At 45.4% G+C, this 16,388-nt stretch overlaps 1 protein-coding gene across 2 annotated transcripts in view; it reads left to right on the top strand.

Annotated features, from left to right (window-relative positions):
* Positions 1–16,388, top strand: part of CACNA1D (calcium voltage-gated channel subunit alpha1 D) — a 1,282,477-nt gene that overhangs the window by 40,105 nt on the left and 1,225,984 nt on the right. The window lies entirely within an intron of this gene.

Genomic DNA, 16,388 nt, shown 5'->3' with positions numbered 1-16,388 from the left:
TGTATACAAAGCTATTACACGTCTTCACAAAATTGCAAGTTTAATACATCAGAATCCAGGCACCTGGACTTGGTCCGGATGGTTCTGGACAACGTTGACCGCGTGGGGATGGAAGATCCTATCCTTACTAGGCATTGCCCTTGTCATAGTATTCAGTTGCTGTTTGTGCCTACAGTGTGGGCCGGCGATATGTGGACTGTGCGCCACATCGTGCATTGAACATTCCAGTTTTCTCTCAAACCGACAACGGAAGAGAGACGAGCAAATTATGTTACAAGAACAGACTGATCAATTCATGATGATCGAGATATCATGAAGGGTCCGTAGGGAACAAGGAGGGAATGAGGAAATATAAATTTTTGGTCAAGTTATGTTCCCTATCGTGTACCCCACCGTCTCCATGTACGAGTTTAAAGTGCATGTAACTTCCCTCCTGTGCCAGCTATGAAGACGCAAATACATTTGCGTCCAACGTTAACATGTCCTCTTTCAGACCCACCCTGAATGGGTTGAATAGTCCGTTCCTAAGTATGCCATGCCAACGTTTTCAGCTCTGGCAAAGTAGGCCCTGAATTTCTGCCATCGAGCCTTTTTCCTGCCTTCTGACTCTGAAAGCCCAGGCTGCCCAGGCTGCCCCCGTACCTGTGAACTCTGCCTTACTTCCAGCGCGGCCCACCGCGCTCAGCTCAGCCTGCTGCCTGCCAAGAATGAATTCAACCTTCGAGTTATCTGTTTCCCTCTCCGAAGATGCATTCCTGCCTACTAGTTTAAGTAAACATTCCCCCAGCTGTAGAGCAAAAGGGCCTGGCCTTACTGTCTCTGTGCAAGTAATTCATAGCCTCTGTTACCACGCTACCATGGAAGGCCCGTGCCCCCACGCTTCTCATGCAGACACTTAGGCGCTTATACACGCACTCACAGTCAGTATAGAATAGCTTCTGCCCCAGAGACCTTTCCGCCCAGATAGTTCAGTTCCTAAACATCAGATATCAGATATGATAGAAGCACAAGTTGATCTGACATGCCAGACTTCTGTCTCTTTCCGTTAGTTAAAATGTCAAGTCCCCAGCACCCTCCAGCTTCACGTCAGTCACACGTCATGCAGCTGCGCGCGCATCCAGGCCTCAGATTTCTGCTGACATTGCAAGATTCTGCTTATTGTTGCCACCCACTTATGACACCTACCTGTGACGTTTCTAGCACACACTTCTATGTTCACGCCTAGTTCACGCCTCCTAATTACGTATCATGACCACGTGTGTGTTTTATCTTGTTTCTCTCAGCTGTTACGCCTTCTGCATTGACTTCTATTGTGTATATTAAGTATAAAAGTAATGTAATGTCAATAAAGTATGCTCTATCCCTTCTTACACCCCTGTGGTGGTAAGAATCCGATATCCAGTCATGACCATTCCTTTTCAAGGAATAAAACCCCTAAGAACTCTAACACCACGGACTCTGTTTTTTTCTTTCTGATTGAGTTATTATTGATTAAGTACTTACCTGCATAGAAATTAAGACGGTAAATTAAATATTTACGACAGCACCCGTGAAAAAATGCCAGTGCAGGCATACTGGAGAAAATTCTTGGCAGAGGTGGCAGCTTTGGCACATTGCTGCCGCTGGCACATTGGAAGAAATTCTTGGCATAATGGACCTTGACGAAGAAAATGTCATGAGGCCATCCTTGACAAAATGTGGTCCTCGACAAATTAGACGTACCTTTGAGATAAAGGTCACCCATAGTACATGAACATTAGCAACATTTTGGGCCTGGCATATTGTATGTAATGTTTGGGAAAAATGGGCTCCCTTGCCAAATGCTGAGCTTAGTAATGGAGGTCATTTTGACATAAGGGGGCACATTTTAGAAACATCATTGGGGCAACTCATGGGGACAGTCAGGTTTCGCTAGCTTGGCACACCAGGAAAAGGATTAATATTTAATTTGTGTCTCTTCAGGCCCAATGGTGTTTTAGCAAATGTATGTGAACATTGTGAATTAAAGAGCACTGTAAGGGCAAATGTATTTTGAAACTTTTCTCAGGTGAGAGAAACCCTCATACTCCGACCCCCCCCCTAGAAGACGTCAGACTCACTTTGCTTTTCTTCCTACAAATCAGGTTACTGTTCTCTTGACGTATCATGTCCGCACCTTTATATTGATGATATCTCAAATAGACATTTGTTTGCTGAAGTTACACAATACTTGTAAGATTAATAAAACAATACAACTCAATGTTAATTATTGTGGTATCATCAGGATTAAGATCATGTGACATCACTTCCTGGGAAGGTTCAGGGTCAAAGGTCATATGATGTCACTTTTTGTGACGTCATTTGCGTCAAAGGGTATGTAATATCACTTCCGCTACCCCATGTATTTTGGTAAATCTGCGTCCATGCCAATAACACTCATTCCAGATCAGCCAACTTTTCATTGCTATGTTGGACAGAGCAAGCCTGGAAAGGGGCATCTGCAGTCAGCATGTTTAGTGTTAGACCTGGCAGGGAACATCAGGCAGATTCTTCATGTGCGTACTATTGAAAAAGAGTGCTGTGAGAGAAAGTGCTGTGAATCTCCATGTGGCCATGTGCAAGTGTGGAATTATTGTATCTGGCCTCCCACGCAGATGACTATGTGTGCATGATGCATTCACACATGGCCAAGTTCTCTAGTCAGTGCGTTGCAATATATATTTAGAAGAAGGATAACGGGTTGGTGAATGTGGGATGGCTGAGTACAGCAGAGAGACATAAAGAGATAGAGATAGCAAGAACTGGGTCTGTGGGTTCATTTGCATTGGAAGCAGGTAGGCTCTGAGACTGTGGAATCTGGGAAGGAATGTTGCTTAAGGGGGGGGACATGCCGAGCAAGTTTCGGGGAAGGTAATTCTTTGAATGTTTATTTGTTTATTTATTTATTTGAAAGGTTTTATATAGCACTGGCTAGACCGGGAGGTATCATAGCGCTTTACATGAATATCACACCATAGTTACAGGTTACATCGTTACAAAGGTTACACAGTTATTAGAGCATCGCTCCATAGTTACATGTTAGGTTAAGACAAGCAATAAGGACAATATGCGTAAGGGAAAAAGCAGGCAAGGGGAGAGATTTATTGGAGAAGGGGTAAGAGCAGGGGAAGTAGACAGCGAATGAAGGAGGGAAAGAGGAGGGGGAGGGTGAGAGACACAGCATGGACGAAGAGGGGTAGGGTGGACAACCTTAACTCCACAGGCCATCACACAGCAAAAATCTACAGACTATTGTGTCCCCAAACATCCACGCTAAACACGAAAGTGATGAGCTCATGGGAAGCACTGACAAAAAGACAACTGAGCGACGAAGAAAAAAGCAAACTGTGGAGGTCATCCACAACCAACAAAGTCACATCACAATTGGCGCAAACGAAATTCTGGCTCCTCCACCGAGCCTACTGGACTCCAGCGAAACTACACAAAGCAGGCATAAGAGACACCGGAACATGCTGGATCTGCGACAAAGAGGAGGGCAGCCTGGAGCACCTCATTTTCGAGTGCCACAAGGTCAGAACCCATTGGAAAAAAGTGCACAACTTCATCAACGCCGTCACAGGCAAAGTGATACCAATCACCTTCGTCGGCCTCGTCACAGGTTTCATGTCCCACTGCCTAGAAAACAAGGAAGAAAGAGACCTAGTGGACATCCTACTAACCACGGCAGTGAAAATCATGCTAACAAATTGGAAAGACACGACCAAAGCCACTTTCAAAAACTGGATGAACTGGGTCACTTTCCTCAGAAGCGCAGACAACATCACCGGCAAATCCTCGAAGGAACACAATGCCAAAAACAATATGTGGGAAGCCCTCGACGCACACTTAGAAACACGCCGGACCTAACCCCCCTCCCCCCCCCCCACCTCTATCTCTACTCTCTCTACTCTATCTCTCTCTCCAGGGGGGTAATGTTGCACAATCAAGGACATGCCAAGAACAATGTATACAGAGCACAAACAGCCCAACCCACCCCCGAATGTATACCCCCCCTGCATTGCTCTGTACTGTCTGTATCTTCTGATATGCAAGTATATTTTAATAAAAACTTTTTGAAATTAAAAAAAATAAATAAATACTGACCAGGCCAATTTTCCATAGGAATGTGTTGGAAATCATTAATGATGCCTACAAAAAAAGTGAGAAAAAGATTACATTTTATAGTGCTGACTATATCTGAATGTATGAGTTTATGTATTTTGTATGGTGCTACATGCACCCAGAAAGTAATCCGGATAACGTGAAAGTTGCATCAAAGGTTGTCAAACCAATAGGCGAGTTCAGCTCAGAAGTTAGTAAAGGTATTTTTCTTCATTAGTAGGTGGCAGATAATTAATTCCGGAAAAATCCCCCTGAGCATTTTTTTAAACGTATATGTGACAGACCTAATAGTTTTTTTTTAAAGAGTTTTAATTAGCTAAAACTAGACCCCAGTCGGGTATCAGAGCACTTTACACGAGCACCAGTTTCGTTACAGATGGACACTTTTTTTTTAGGCACGGGGAGATTAAGTGATTTGCCCAGAATCACAGGATGCTGAGCGCCACTGCTGAGACTCGAACCCAGTTCCCCAGCTTCGAGGTCGACCGCTCTAGCCATAAGGCTACATCCTTATCAAATCTTTTAGGATCTCCGTTTTATATGTTAAGCGGATGACACCCTATTGATTTTGGCTTCTGATTAGTACTCCATTTCAAAGCTTAATTTTAAAACTTGTTTCTCTGAAGTGGTCAGGTGGATAAATGTGAATTTCAGAAAATGCAATGCAGAGAAAACAGATATTCTCCGAGTTGGATCTCATAACTAGTTTTCTGCTATGGCTGAGATACCCGCCACCCCCTCTCAACACAATCCCCAAGAATTGGGAAACCGGAAACAGTTCTTGAACTTTTGGAAGGCGGGAAGGGAGTTACCCTTCCCGGCCGTATTTATTAAAATATGAAACAAAAATAAAACATTAAAATAACAGTTTCATATTATGTACAATTTCATTTCCACATTACGATGTTTGGCTAACCTTAACAGATCTCTAATACAAAGGTTCTCCTAGCCGAACTAACATCCTACAAAACATTTGACTTGAAATTGTACATCCTAACGTTAAGGGCCAACGGCAAGGTCGTAACCGGTGTCAGATCCCTAAACCAGAAATACCCCCCTCACTTGTGAGAGGAGCGACCGCACAGAGGCGTACCTCAAGTGCATCTACCAATTTCCCTTTGTACTTGACGGGGGCCCCAATAAACTCGACGCCATTTAACGGTCGTTCGAGGACTCGTGTGAGGTGTCTAAAAGGTAGCGTAAACCCCCTCCCGCACCCCACACAACTTACCCATCTGCCGTCGCAGATGTCCTGGCCCCGGGAAATTCCCCAGGAGGGGCCGTAGCCCCTCCTATCCAGGAAGGGGCCTTGACCACCTTTCCTTTCCTTCCGGCGGCCTCTCCTTAGACAGGACCGCCTCCCCGTTGAGGGGCCAATTGGCCACCTCCCCCGAGCGCTCCCATCCGTAATGGGTGACGCCCCCTCATAGGGATCTTCGAATTACTGCTCACCGATCATGACCTTACCGCCACAGGCCGGATAGTTGACCGGCTATCCGGACCCCCCACAAAAAACTCCTACCTAAAGGTCATGCTGTAAACTCCTTAACCAGGCTATGAAGTCTCCTATGAGTAACTCGTTCCCCACCCGGGACAAATGAACACCGTCCCCCAAATACATACTGTCCCCTTTGATACAACCATGCGAAACAGAATGCAGTGTATTTGAACGAAACAATCTACTCACTTTGTTATTTATCTTCCTTACTGAATGATTCAATGCAGTAACCGAAATAGCCCCCTGCCACACTTTCCGTGGGATCATATGGGACCATGCAATTGTGCACCCTGGAACTCTTCTTGCCAACCAACTTACTGTGGAAAGCATTGCCTCAAGAAGAAGTCGTCTACCAGTGGCCACCAGATCGTTACCCCCAAGATGGACTATGATTATAGACGGCGGTGACCTCGTCCGCTCTAACAAACCCTCAAAAAAGAATTGAAACTGGTCAATACAGAGCCCGCCCTTTCCGTAGAAGGACACCCTGTACCCGTATTCCCTAGCCACGTGACTCATATCACCTGCTTTGAATACGTCCGCGGCACGCCTCACATATGAGTGGCCCACGACCCACACCTCCTTATTCGCAGACGGTGATTTATGACCGCTGATCCCCAGGAGTCGGGTCGACTGTACAGTCCGCCCCGCTTCGTAAGCTTGCGTAACTGAAAATCAAACAGAGACAAGAAGCGTGAGTATATCATTACAGCTTCACAACATGTGCAACCGCACATACCTTTTATAACAGTTAGAGGACCAACGCCCCACACGTTTTACTTGCTCCACACTCAGACCCCTGGCTGTAGCCTCAGTAGCAGCCCCTATCCGAAAGGAATGGGTCCCGAACTCGCCGGGGTTCAAGCCCGCGGCCGAAATAGACATCACAAGCACCCTCTGGAACTGAAACCTCGTCAGTGGGGTGGCGTCAGCGTGTCTCAAGAAGGTCCCCCCCATGCTACAACCCTCTGTGCCAAATATTCCTCTACGCATACCACAGGGCACATGGAAGACCCGGGGATCCTCTGAATGATTACGCAATCCCCGATTGCTCCTTGATCGGATTTGGACCTAACAAATGAGACCGTCATCGTCCCCCCCCTGACCTGAATGTGCTCCCGGCACAATCCCCCCATCGTATCCCGCTTGTTCTTTGCCACTAATTCGCTTATCCGCATAGCCCCATGGAATGTTAGTGCAAATGCGGCTCGGAACAATACCGCTTCATACTGGGATGAGCACGTTGCCGGGAGCACAGACAATAACCGGGTCAGCCTGTCCAAACCTATCGGGTGCCTCTCATCTACTCTGCGACCCTCAAGGCGTTGCCACCCACGTAGCGCTTTCTGCACAACGAAAGACGCTGTCGGGTCCTGGATCCCATGAGCCTTTGCCATAAAGGAAATGGCGGCCCGATGCCTCTGGGCCGTAGCTACTGATTTGCCTGCCTGATGTAAAGAGAGCAGGAATTTCACTACAAACTCTTCCTGACCCCAAAGCTCCCCCCTAGCAGTACCCAAAAAGGCCCAATAGGAACGGAACGCCCCTTCATATGCCTTCCTCGTCCTGGGTGCTAAACTCTCTCCCACGAGGTTTTGTAGTTCGGGGCACCGAGAGACCAGAGAGCTTCGGGAAAGGGTGCCGCCACCGGGTCCGCTGTGGGCAGAAAACCCCAGAAGGCCTGCATACGGAAACGAGAAAGCGCATCAGCCGCTTGGTTCATCACCCCCGGCACATGTCTTGCCCTAAACAGTACATTCAGTTGCATGCATAACAACACCATTTCCTTGAGCAGTCTCAGAATCAATTTGCATCGTGCTGCCTGACTATTGATACACTCCACCACGGTCATGTTATCAGACCAGAACACCACAGAGTGATCACGGAAACCCCCAGGCCACGTTTTCAGGGCCACCAAAATAGGAAAAAGTTCGAGAAAGGCAATGTTACTCGTCAACCCGCACTCATGCCACCATGACGGCCATTTTTGAGCCGACCATTGTGTACCAAATATGGCGCCAAAACCCATACTCCCCGCCGAATCTGTCCAAAGCCCCAGCTCCTCGGAGGACACCGCTGGTTTGTTCCAGACAATTCGACCATTGAAATCCGCCAGAAATGCCAACCAAATGCGCATGTCCTGGCGAACCTCTGCCGAGAGTCTCGTGCGGTGATGTCCTTCCTTCAGGCCGACCATGGATTGTGCAATCGAGCGGGAAAAGGGGCGCGCCATCGGTATCACTCTTAGGGCAAAATTCAACTGACCCACCACCTGTTGCAATTGATGCAGGTTTACTTTTGTTGCACGAATACATGTCTCAAGGGATAATCTGAATTTCAACACTTTTTCCTTGGGTAATCGAAAACAACCTTCCACCGAGTCGAGCTCGATCCCCAGAAACTCGATCAAGGTCGAGGGACCCACAGTCTTACCTGGCGCCAAAGGCACACCAAATCCATTCATTAAGACACAAAATTCATGTAAAGCCTGTCCACACTCAGGATCCCCGGCTGCCCCCAAAAACAGAAAGTCATCGAGATAGTGCATAACATGTTGAAAACCTGTCTTCCTTGTGAACACCCACTGCAGAAAACAACTGAACTTCTCGAAATAGGCACATGAAATCGAGCACCCCATTGGCATACATCTATCCATGTAATAGCGACCCTGAAACATGAAACCAAGAAGACGCTGATCGTCTGGATGTACCGGGAGCAACCGGAACGCTGACTCGATGTCTGATTTTGCCATCAGCGCCCCGGGCCCCAGGCGATTCAACATGGCTACGGCCTCATCGAAAGATGCGTACCGCACTGAACACACTTCCGGGTCTATTGCGTCATTCACGGAAAGACCACGTGGGGCTGACAAGTTATGTATCAGCCGAAACTCACCCGGGTCCTTCTTGGGGACCACCCCAAGAGGGGAACAAACCAAGTTAGCAACAGGTGGCAAATCGAATGGACCGGCAACACGACCTCGAGTCACCTCCTTCCCAATCTTTACCTGTACCACCGCCGCGTGCTGCAAGACCGACAGTTGATTCTTACAGTTTGCTACACCCTGAAAATCCCCCACTGGGATGCGGAAACCATATGAGAACCCGTTTCGCAACACCCCAGCGGAAGCATGATCCGGGTATTCGTTGAGCCAAGGAATCATTGCCATGGTATCAATCGGGGTAGGTAAAGGCGCCCCTCGGACTATATCAGACCTGTTTGGCGCCTCCCTTACCACCGTTATCACCCGTTTTGGCTCTGCACAAGGACTCAGGATGGGATGGCTGCCCACACCCCCCACACTCATGTCTGAATTTGCATGACCCCTGGGGCCTCGTACATTTCCCTCTGTTAAAATTCCAACAGATCCCCCTTTTCCCTGTGTTGCCACTCGGCTTCGAGTGGTACTCATTACCTGCACCTGTCCGAAAGGGCGTCCCAGAGTTTTGGCGGGAAGATTCTCCTCCGTTACTCCCTACCAATGGTACCTTCAACATTCCTGTACTCTCCATTTTTTGCCATGACACGGAGTCGTAACAATCCCAAGTCAACAATGGGTTGTGTTCCTTAGCTTTTCTAAAAAGATTGTCATAGCAGAACCACTGATTGCCCCCATATGCCACAAAATACTCCATAATACGTGACTGATAAATGGGTAACTCGGTCAGCAACTCGGGCCTGCGCTCGCCCATGATGGAGGTAAATATGCCCCACGCTCTGCCCCAAGTACCAATGTTCTCGTCAACCTTAAAGGCGGCCATTTTTGCGCGCCAAACACTCGGATGCATGAGCTCCTTTTGGCTCTTCACATGCTCTATCTCGTAATGGTCGGTAAGCAATGAAAACATGTTTACATACTTATCCGCCCAAATCAATTCCTTAATTTCTAGTGGGACATGCTGGGCAATCTTCTCCCTTCGAGAAGGTACAGACCCCTCCCCCGCAATCGGCAATGGCCGCTTACCTGAAGTAGACCCCGCGCTTGTCGCCGAACTTGGGCCTGCTGTACTTCCAGCCGCCAGAACCTGTGGGGGAACAGAAGATGTTGCCTTCGCAGCCTCCCTCGATTCCCGCAGTTGCCTCATTACTGCCCGGGCGTCGTCAGCCGTGGCGCCCTCGCTATCTTTTCCCAACCACGCTGCCAATTGTGCCGCTAACTCGGGGGGCATATCCTCCCTGTTCACGGGGGTGACCACCACAGGGATTGGATTCCCCTCTTTCGGCACCGGGATTGGCTCCTCACGTGGGGTATCGGGAACCGGGGTGTCTCCCCCAAGTGCTCCCCTTCTGGGCCTCTTGCTTTTTCCACCGGGGACTGCTCCCTGCAAAGGCCATTTCGGTCCTCCCTCCCCGTCCTTAGCCCCCACCTTTTTCTTCAGATCGGCTATCTCCTTCATGAGCATGCGGAGCATCTGCTCGGTACCGACCCGCTTTCCGACTTTCTTGGGCATTCTCAGACGGGATATCTGTAAGACAAAAGAAAGATTACAACGCTCAAAATTGGCTCTTCGTTCCGTCTTGAGCTCACGTGCAGCGGGGAGGTGCAGCTTCAGAGCACAGGAACAAGAGGATGCTTTCTTGGCTTCCGCTCCTTTTATCCGTCTTCAGGGCGGGCGTAAACCCGCCCCCGCCTGCCTCCGAGGGCGTGGCCGGCCGCGTCGGTGTCTAGGCCAGCCCACTCTAGGGCGGGAAAAAGGCGCGCCCCGGCTACGCCGCTTCGGGCATACCAGCCGAGACTCGCCTCCCGCCCAAGATGGCTTCCCGGGGGGATCGTGGTACTCCACCATACGTTCGGGGGGACCGAATGGTCGCCCCTTTCCATTCGGACAGGTGGCCAGAAAAACTTAACAACCCTTCTTCACCTAATGATCTAGCAATGCATTTGGGAGTTAAGGTTGACAATGACTTATCATTTCGCCAACGGGTCAACTTGGTCTCAGGGACCTGTTTCTCTGTAATCAAGTCCCTTAAAAAGTTCTTGGACTTTCTACCTCTCTTAGCAAGAAATACTGTTATCTACGACTTGATCACTTCAAGACTTGACTATTATAATAGTCTTTATTTGGGATTGCCCAAATATCTAATCAAGAAGCTGCAAGCAGTTCAAAATGTGGCAGTCAGATTGACTCTACAACTCCACGGGACCTGCTCTAACACTGAGTTTTTATGGCACCTTCACTGACTTCTAGTTGATACCCAGAAAATCCTTAAATTTTGTTTACAAAGATGTTCATCAAATGGAATCTAAGTTTCTTTTAGATCACTATGTGCCTTATGCCCTCCACAGAGAGTAAAAATCCACTATTAATAATTAGCTAAGTATCCCCATGTTCAGGTTAAAAAGAGGGAGCAGATCTATTTGTGTGCTGCGGCAAGGGCCTGGAACTATCTCTTGTGTACAGTCAAACTAGCTCCAAATGTTCATGTTTTTAAAAAGCTTTTAAAACATGGCTTTTTCTTTGCTTTAATGTAGGTTTTCCTTCCCTCTTCTTATATTTTCAGTAGGGGTTGGACAAGTGTTCTTTGTTCTTGGATTGTAGCACAGAGGGTGTTTGTTTGTGCTTTATCAATGCTCTTCATTCATTCATGTTCTCAGTGGTCCGAATAATGAGCAAAATGAAATATAGGGGGCAGAAGAGATAACAACAGGTCTTGCAGACAGCTTGTGCACGCTGCCTGGGCTCGACCTAAAAAGCTGGGAAACACCCATTGGCTATTGAAATATCACAGGTCTATGTAATTCAAAGATGGAATTATTAGGTCTCAGTATCACTATATAAAAATGTGTAATCCAAAACAAGAAGCTGATGTACACAACTAGTGAAAATTATATCCACATTCTCATATATCTCCATCAATAAGTCAAAAGGGAACTGTTTTGCTTTTTGACAGTGGTCACCATCATTAGTGGTAGCATTTTGGATTATGTGGTACTACTGAGTGAGTCTGTATTAAATCACATACACTAGCTTTTTATGCTGTTAGCAGTTGTCAAAATATGAATTTAGAATCGTTTCCAAAATGTTTTATTTGCCTATTTTTAGATTTTACTGGTGTACCTTACTTCTGTCATAAAACAGCAGCCAGTTTAGACATTTTGATGGAAAGAGGGTGAACCACTCAAGAAGAAGGGGTTAGTAGAGCAAATGTGAAACTAACCAGCTTTTTTTTTAAAGTGAAAAGGTTAACATTTAATGTGGAAGAGCTAAGACTGAAAGCGAATTCCAACATAGGCAGTGGCAGCCTTTTTAAATTGTTTGAGAAACAACTTGAGTAGGCGGAGTGGATGGGGTGAGAGATTCTAGGCTCCAGGTAGGGTCTCCTTTCAGAGGTTAAATTGGTAGACTTATATGAAGCTGATGTAAAGGCATCAGGAGGTTGGGGAATGCGATGTGTTAAAGGTTAGATTTGAATGGTTAGATGTTTGTGACTTTTTTAACCTAATGTCATCTTTGTATACTCTCTATGTGTAATCATCTTAGTCCTTTCAATCACATTTGTAACAATGAACTCTCTTTGAATTCTAGGTATTTGGCTTTTTTTTCAATCAAAGATTTTGTGTTAAGCAAGCTATTTAGAATTCATTGCTCTAACAGTATTCATAGAAATGATTTGAATGCAGAAAATCTCAATTCAGGTTGTTCACCTAGTTCTGTGTGGCCCTGATGGCCTAGTTTTCAAGGACCTGTTTTTACACAGCTTAAATGCTTAGGGGGTTGAGGTAATATGATGCATTGCTGAATCTTGCCTTCCGAGATGCACTAAGGGCCAACATTTTTCAAGAGGTTGTGTCGCTTTTGCACCATGCTGCATGGTGCAAAAGCGACACAACCCATAAAATGTGATTTATCTAGCCCCAAAAGGCCCCTTTGAGTGACCTTGAGTGGCCTTATAAATCCAGAGTATTGCTGTATTGCATTACTCTGCCCTAGGTAACACCCATGGATTTTGACGCATTCACAGATTTACCATTACTGGTTGACCCGTGAATGCACCAAAACGCTACGCCTTCCAAGGGGAGGCGTACCAAGGAAAAATATGTTTATTTCTCTTAGTTATTTTCTCTTTCTATGTGTGTTGCATTCTCATTCTACAGCACACATAGAAAGAGCAAAATGCCTCAGGGGATTGTTTTTGTGCAGGAAGGGTCACCTTCCTGCACAAAAATCTATCCTGCTTCCAACACAGGCACTCTTGTACCATGGTGCAAGAGTACCTGTGTTGGCTCTAGGCCGCACATTGTGCCCCAGTGCTGAGAAAAGGCAGGAATGCACCATTTTGTGATAAATACGGCTCATTCCTACCCTTTCCCTAGCACACAGCGCAGAAAAGTGACGCACTGCACTGCGCTGCGTTAGATTTTGATAAATATGGCCCCTTGGGCAGAAGTTGCAGCCTTCTTTGAACATATCACAGGATCAGAGAGTTCTGATTCTAAAGCATGGGTGATAGTTAACATCCATGTCAGCAGAGTTTGTCTGGTCAGAGATGCAGAAACACCAACAGTAATTCAAAATTATATGCACAAGTAACTGAGCCACTGCACTTTAAGCACAAGTACGATTTTAGATACTATACTCTCAGAGATCCTTGTCAAAATGCTGTGAATTTGGAAGAAACATGTTTATAAAAAAAACAAATATAACCAACAGTGGCAGCCCATATAAACCACCTAGAAACATGGGCAAAGGACATACATTAAACAGTGGTTTCTAGTGGAATAGGAGATAACATTTGCACATTATTTATACTATAGACCATAGGAGTAAATCAAAGGAATTGATCATCAACAAAAAGGCATTAGCCATAACAGTATTGACAAAAGAAATAACTGTTCATACTGAGGCTGAGATTTTCTACCATTCTGCATTGGGGTTGTGTCACTTTTTAGATGCAGCCCTGACGTAAAATGTACTTTGGGATTTATTAAGCCATGCAAAGCCCGATTTGTGTGTGTTTACAAGGTTAGTAAAATAAAAGTAAAGCAACACGGCACCTAGCACTACCTTGCATTACTTTGTGTTGGGGAGTCGTTTCATGAGCATGGGTGTTCCCGAGTAGCCACCCACGGATTATGGTGCCAAGCTTGATTTACTAAAGGCAGAAAGCCTTGGTTTGTTCCAAAAGTAGCGCCTTCCTGACAGAGGTGTAACAAGGAGAAACATCTTCATTTCTTCCTCCTTCCAGGTGTGCTACATTTACAGCACACATAGAAGGAGGAAAATGTCTCACTTAACGCACAATGCACTTAATGGGCAAAGCACTTTGCCTTTTTGTGTACTCAATGAGAACCCAAGTGGGGGGTATACATGATCATCATTTGTTTCAATTTACGCAGAACACCTTTGTTTGAGGTCTGACTTTAGCCAACACCTTTTGGGTGCAATAAAATATGTATAATATACTTACAAACAGGAGCTTTCAGGCACCAGAGTACATCCATTGGCCGGTTGTGGTGTCATTCACATTTTGCTTCTGCCCACTAAAGCATATATTATGGGACACTGGGTAAGCCTACTAAGACACAGATTAATTTTACTTTGAGTGACTCCACATTGCAGTCTCACAAGGAGCACATCCGTACACAAGCTAGTTGCCTTCAGTGGCAGTGTTTTTGCTTTATAATTACTTTAGTGTTGACTTTGTGTTTAGATCCTGCTGTAATAGCAAGATGCTTCAGATGCACATTCCATCTTGCTTTCCTTCGTTCTTTGTTTTTTTCTTTGTTAAAGGCAAGAGGCTTTCAGCTAATGCCAGAATGACGGACATTTTTATGTCTGTGTTAGCCAAGACCTTTTTATACTAATAGTTTGTGTATAACATAGTTATACTTTCAGCTAGACTTCATCCATTAGTCTGTGGTTGGTGTCATTCACATTTTCTTCCACCCACTCCAGCATGCATTAAGGGGTAATGTATCAGCCCAGTTCAGCCACTGGCTGACATCACAACGAGTTACAGCATGCCTCTCTTTCACAAGTAGCACATCCACACAAAAAGTAGTTCTCTTCAGTGCTGTTGTAATGTATTTGGTTTTTGAGAAACAAATACTTTTTTACATGCACCAAATACTTTTTTTTAGATTGATGAGGGCTTGGCATAATAATGTTTTGTAAAAAGCATGACAAAAAACAAGATTTGCCAGAAGGATGGTGGCCAATGCCAGACCTATTGAATTTGCCAATGCTTGTTTTATTTTGATACTGTGCCTCCAGCCACCTTCTAGTACTGTAGGGATTTGTTTTATTGGGAGGATTAAGAAACCACAGAGGGATGAGCAATGTTGGCGGTCTCTGTGGCAGAGCTCATTTTTTAGAGGTGTAAAAGATTTTATATTAAGAGATTGATTTGCTTCTTTTTTTCTGTTTTTCTCCATTTTGCAGGGTATATTACATTTTTGTAATCCTTCAAAAATACACCATTATTTGATTTGAGTTGATTTACACTTTATTTGCGTGTGAATTACAGGTTTAAATTTCATGTGTTTTCCTTACCCTACCAGATCAAATTCGTTTCATGTTTTTAAAACAGCAATATGGAGCTGAAGCCAGAATCTTGCAGCACAACGAAGTAATCGTATACTTTTATAAATAACAGTGCTTATTTATGGTTATTTCACGTAGATGAAAGCAAAATTCAATGCACAAAGCACGTTTGACACATGATTAGGCAGTCTGGCTTGTTTGTTATATGGGCATTGCTACTGATGAAAGTCAACACCGCCACCATCTTTCTCATCCAAAGAGGTGACCAGGTTTGCTGCAGTGTTATATATATATCACTGCACTCCACAGTGATGTCTAAAAAAAGGCTGGGTCATACTGAAGGGCTCCATCAGATACATAGAGGAATAGTATCTGGACTTGAGTAACCCCAGGTGCCTCTCTATCACAGTCTTCTGTGGACCCAGTTTTCTTCTGTCACTATGCAGTATGCAGTGAGTTTAGCAGGTATGTGTTCAGGAGGTAGCCAACGTTAACCGTGGGACCTTCCCTTGTAGTTGGTGTTCTTGGGACTGCAGTGTAAGTGTGCGTGCGTGTGTGCGTGTGTGTGTGTGTTTGTATTTGAATGCATGTTTGTGTGGGGGTGTGTCAGTGTGTGTGTGTTTGTGTTTGCATGCATGTTTGTGTGTGGGTGAGTGTGTTTGTGTGTATATGGGTATTTGTGTGCATGTGTGTGCGTTTGAGTGCATGTGTAGGTGGCTCTTTCTGTTGTAAAAAAAAAACCTGCACATTAAAGATGTTTTTGTTCCTTCTGTTCATATACTTATGCAAATTATGGTATATTTATAAATCATTGGGAAAGGTTAGTCCCCACAAGGCAGGTATTCACTGATAGTCCCCACAAGGATGGTAACACGTGTATGCGTGTGTGTGTGGGTGTGCGTGGGTGCTTGTGTTTGTATTTACATGCATGTTTGTGTGTGGGGGAGTGAGTGTGTGTGGGTGTGTAGGTCCGTGTGTGTGTGTGTTTGTATTTGCATGCATAAATGTGTGTGGGTAAGTGTGTTTGTGTGTATTTGTGTGCACGCTTGAGTGCATGTGTAGGAGGCTCTTTCCTCTTTCTGTTGTAAAAAAACTGCACATTAAAGATGTTTTTGTTCCTTCTGTTCATATACTTACGCAGGTTATGGTATGTTATATGTTATTTATAAAGCGCACTATCACCCAGGTCTCTAAGTGCAAGCAGAAAAAGCAGTAGGAGTAGATTTATACAACAAATGTCCCACAAAATAGCCTGGACTTATGTT

Source organism: Lissotriton vulgaris, chromosome 9, assembly GCF_964263255.1.
Source record: "Lissotriton vulgaris chromosome 9, aLisVul1.2, whole genome shotgun sequence".
Lineage (NCBI taxonomy): Eukaryota > Metazoa > Chordata > Amphibia > Caudata > Salamandridae > Lissotriton > Lissotriton vulgaris.
Note: the sequence above shows the minus strand (reverse complement) of the source record. Positions and strands in the feature narration are given on the sequence as shown.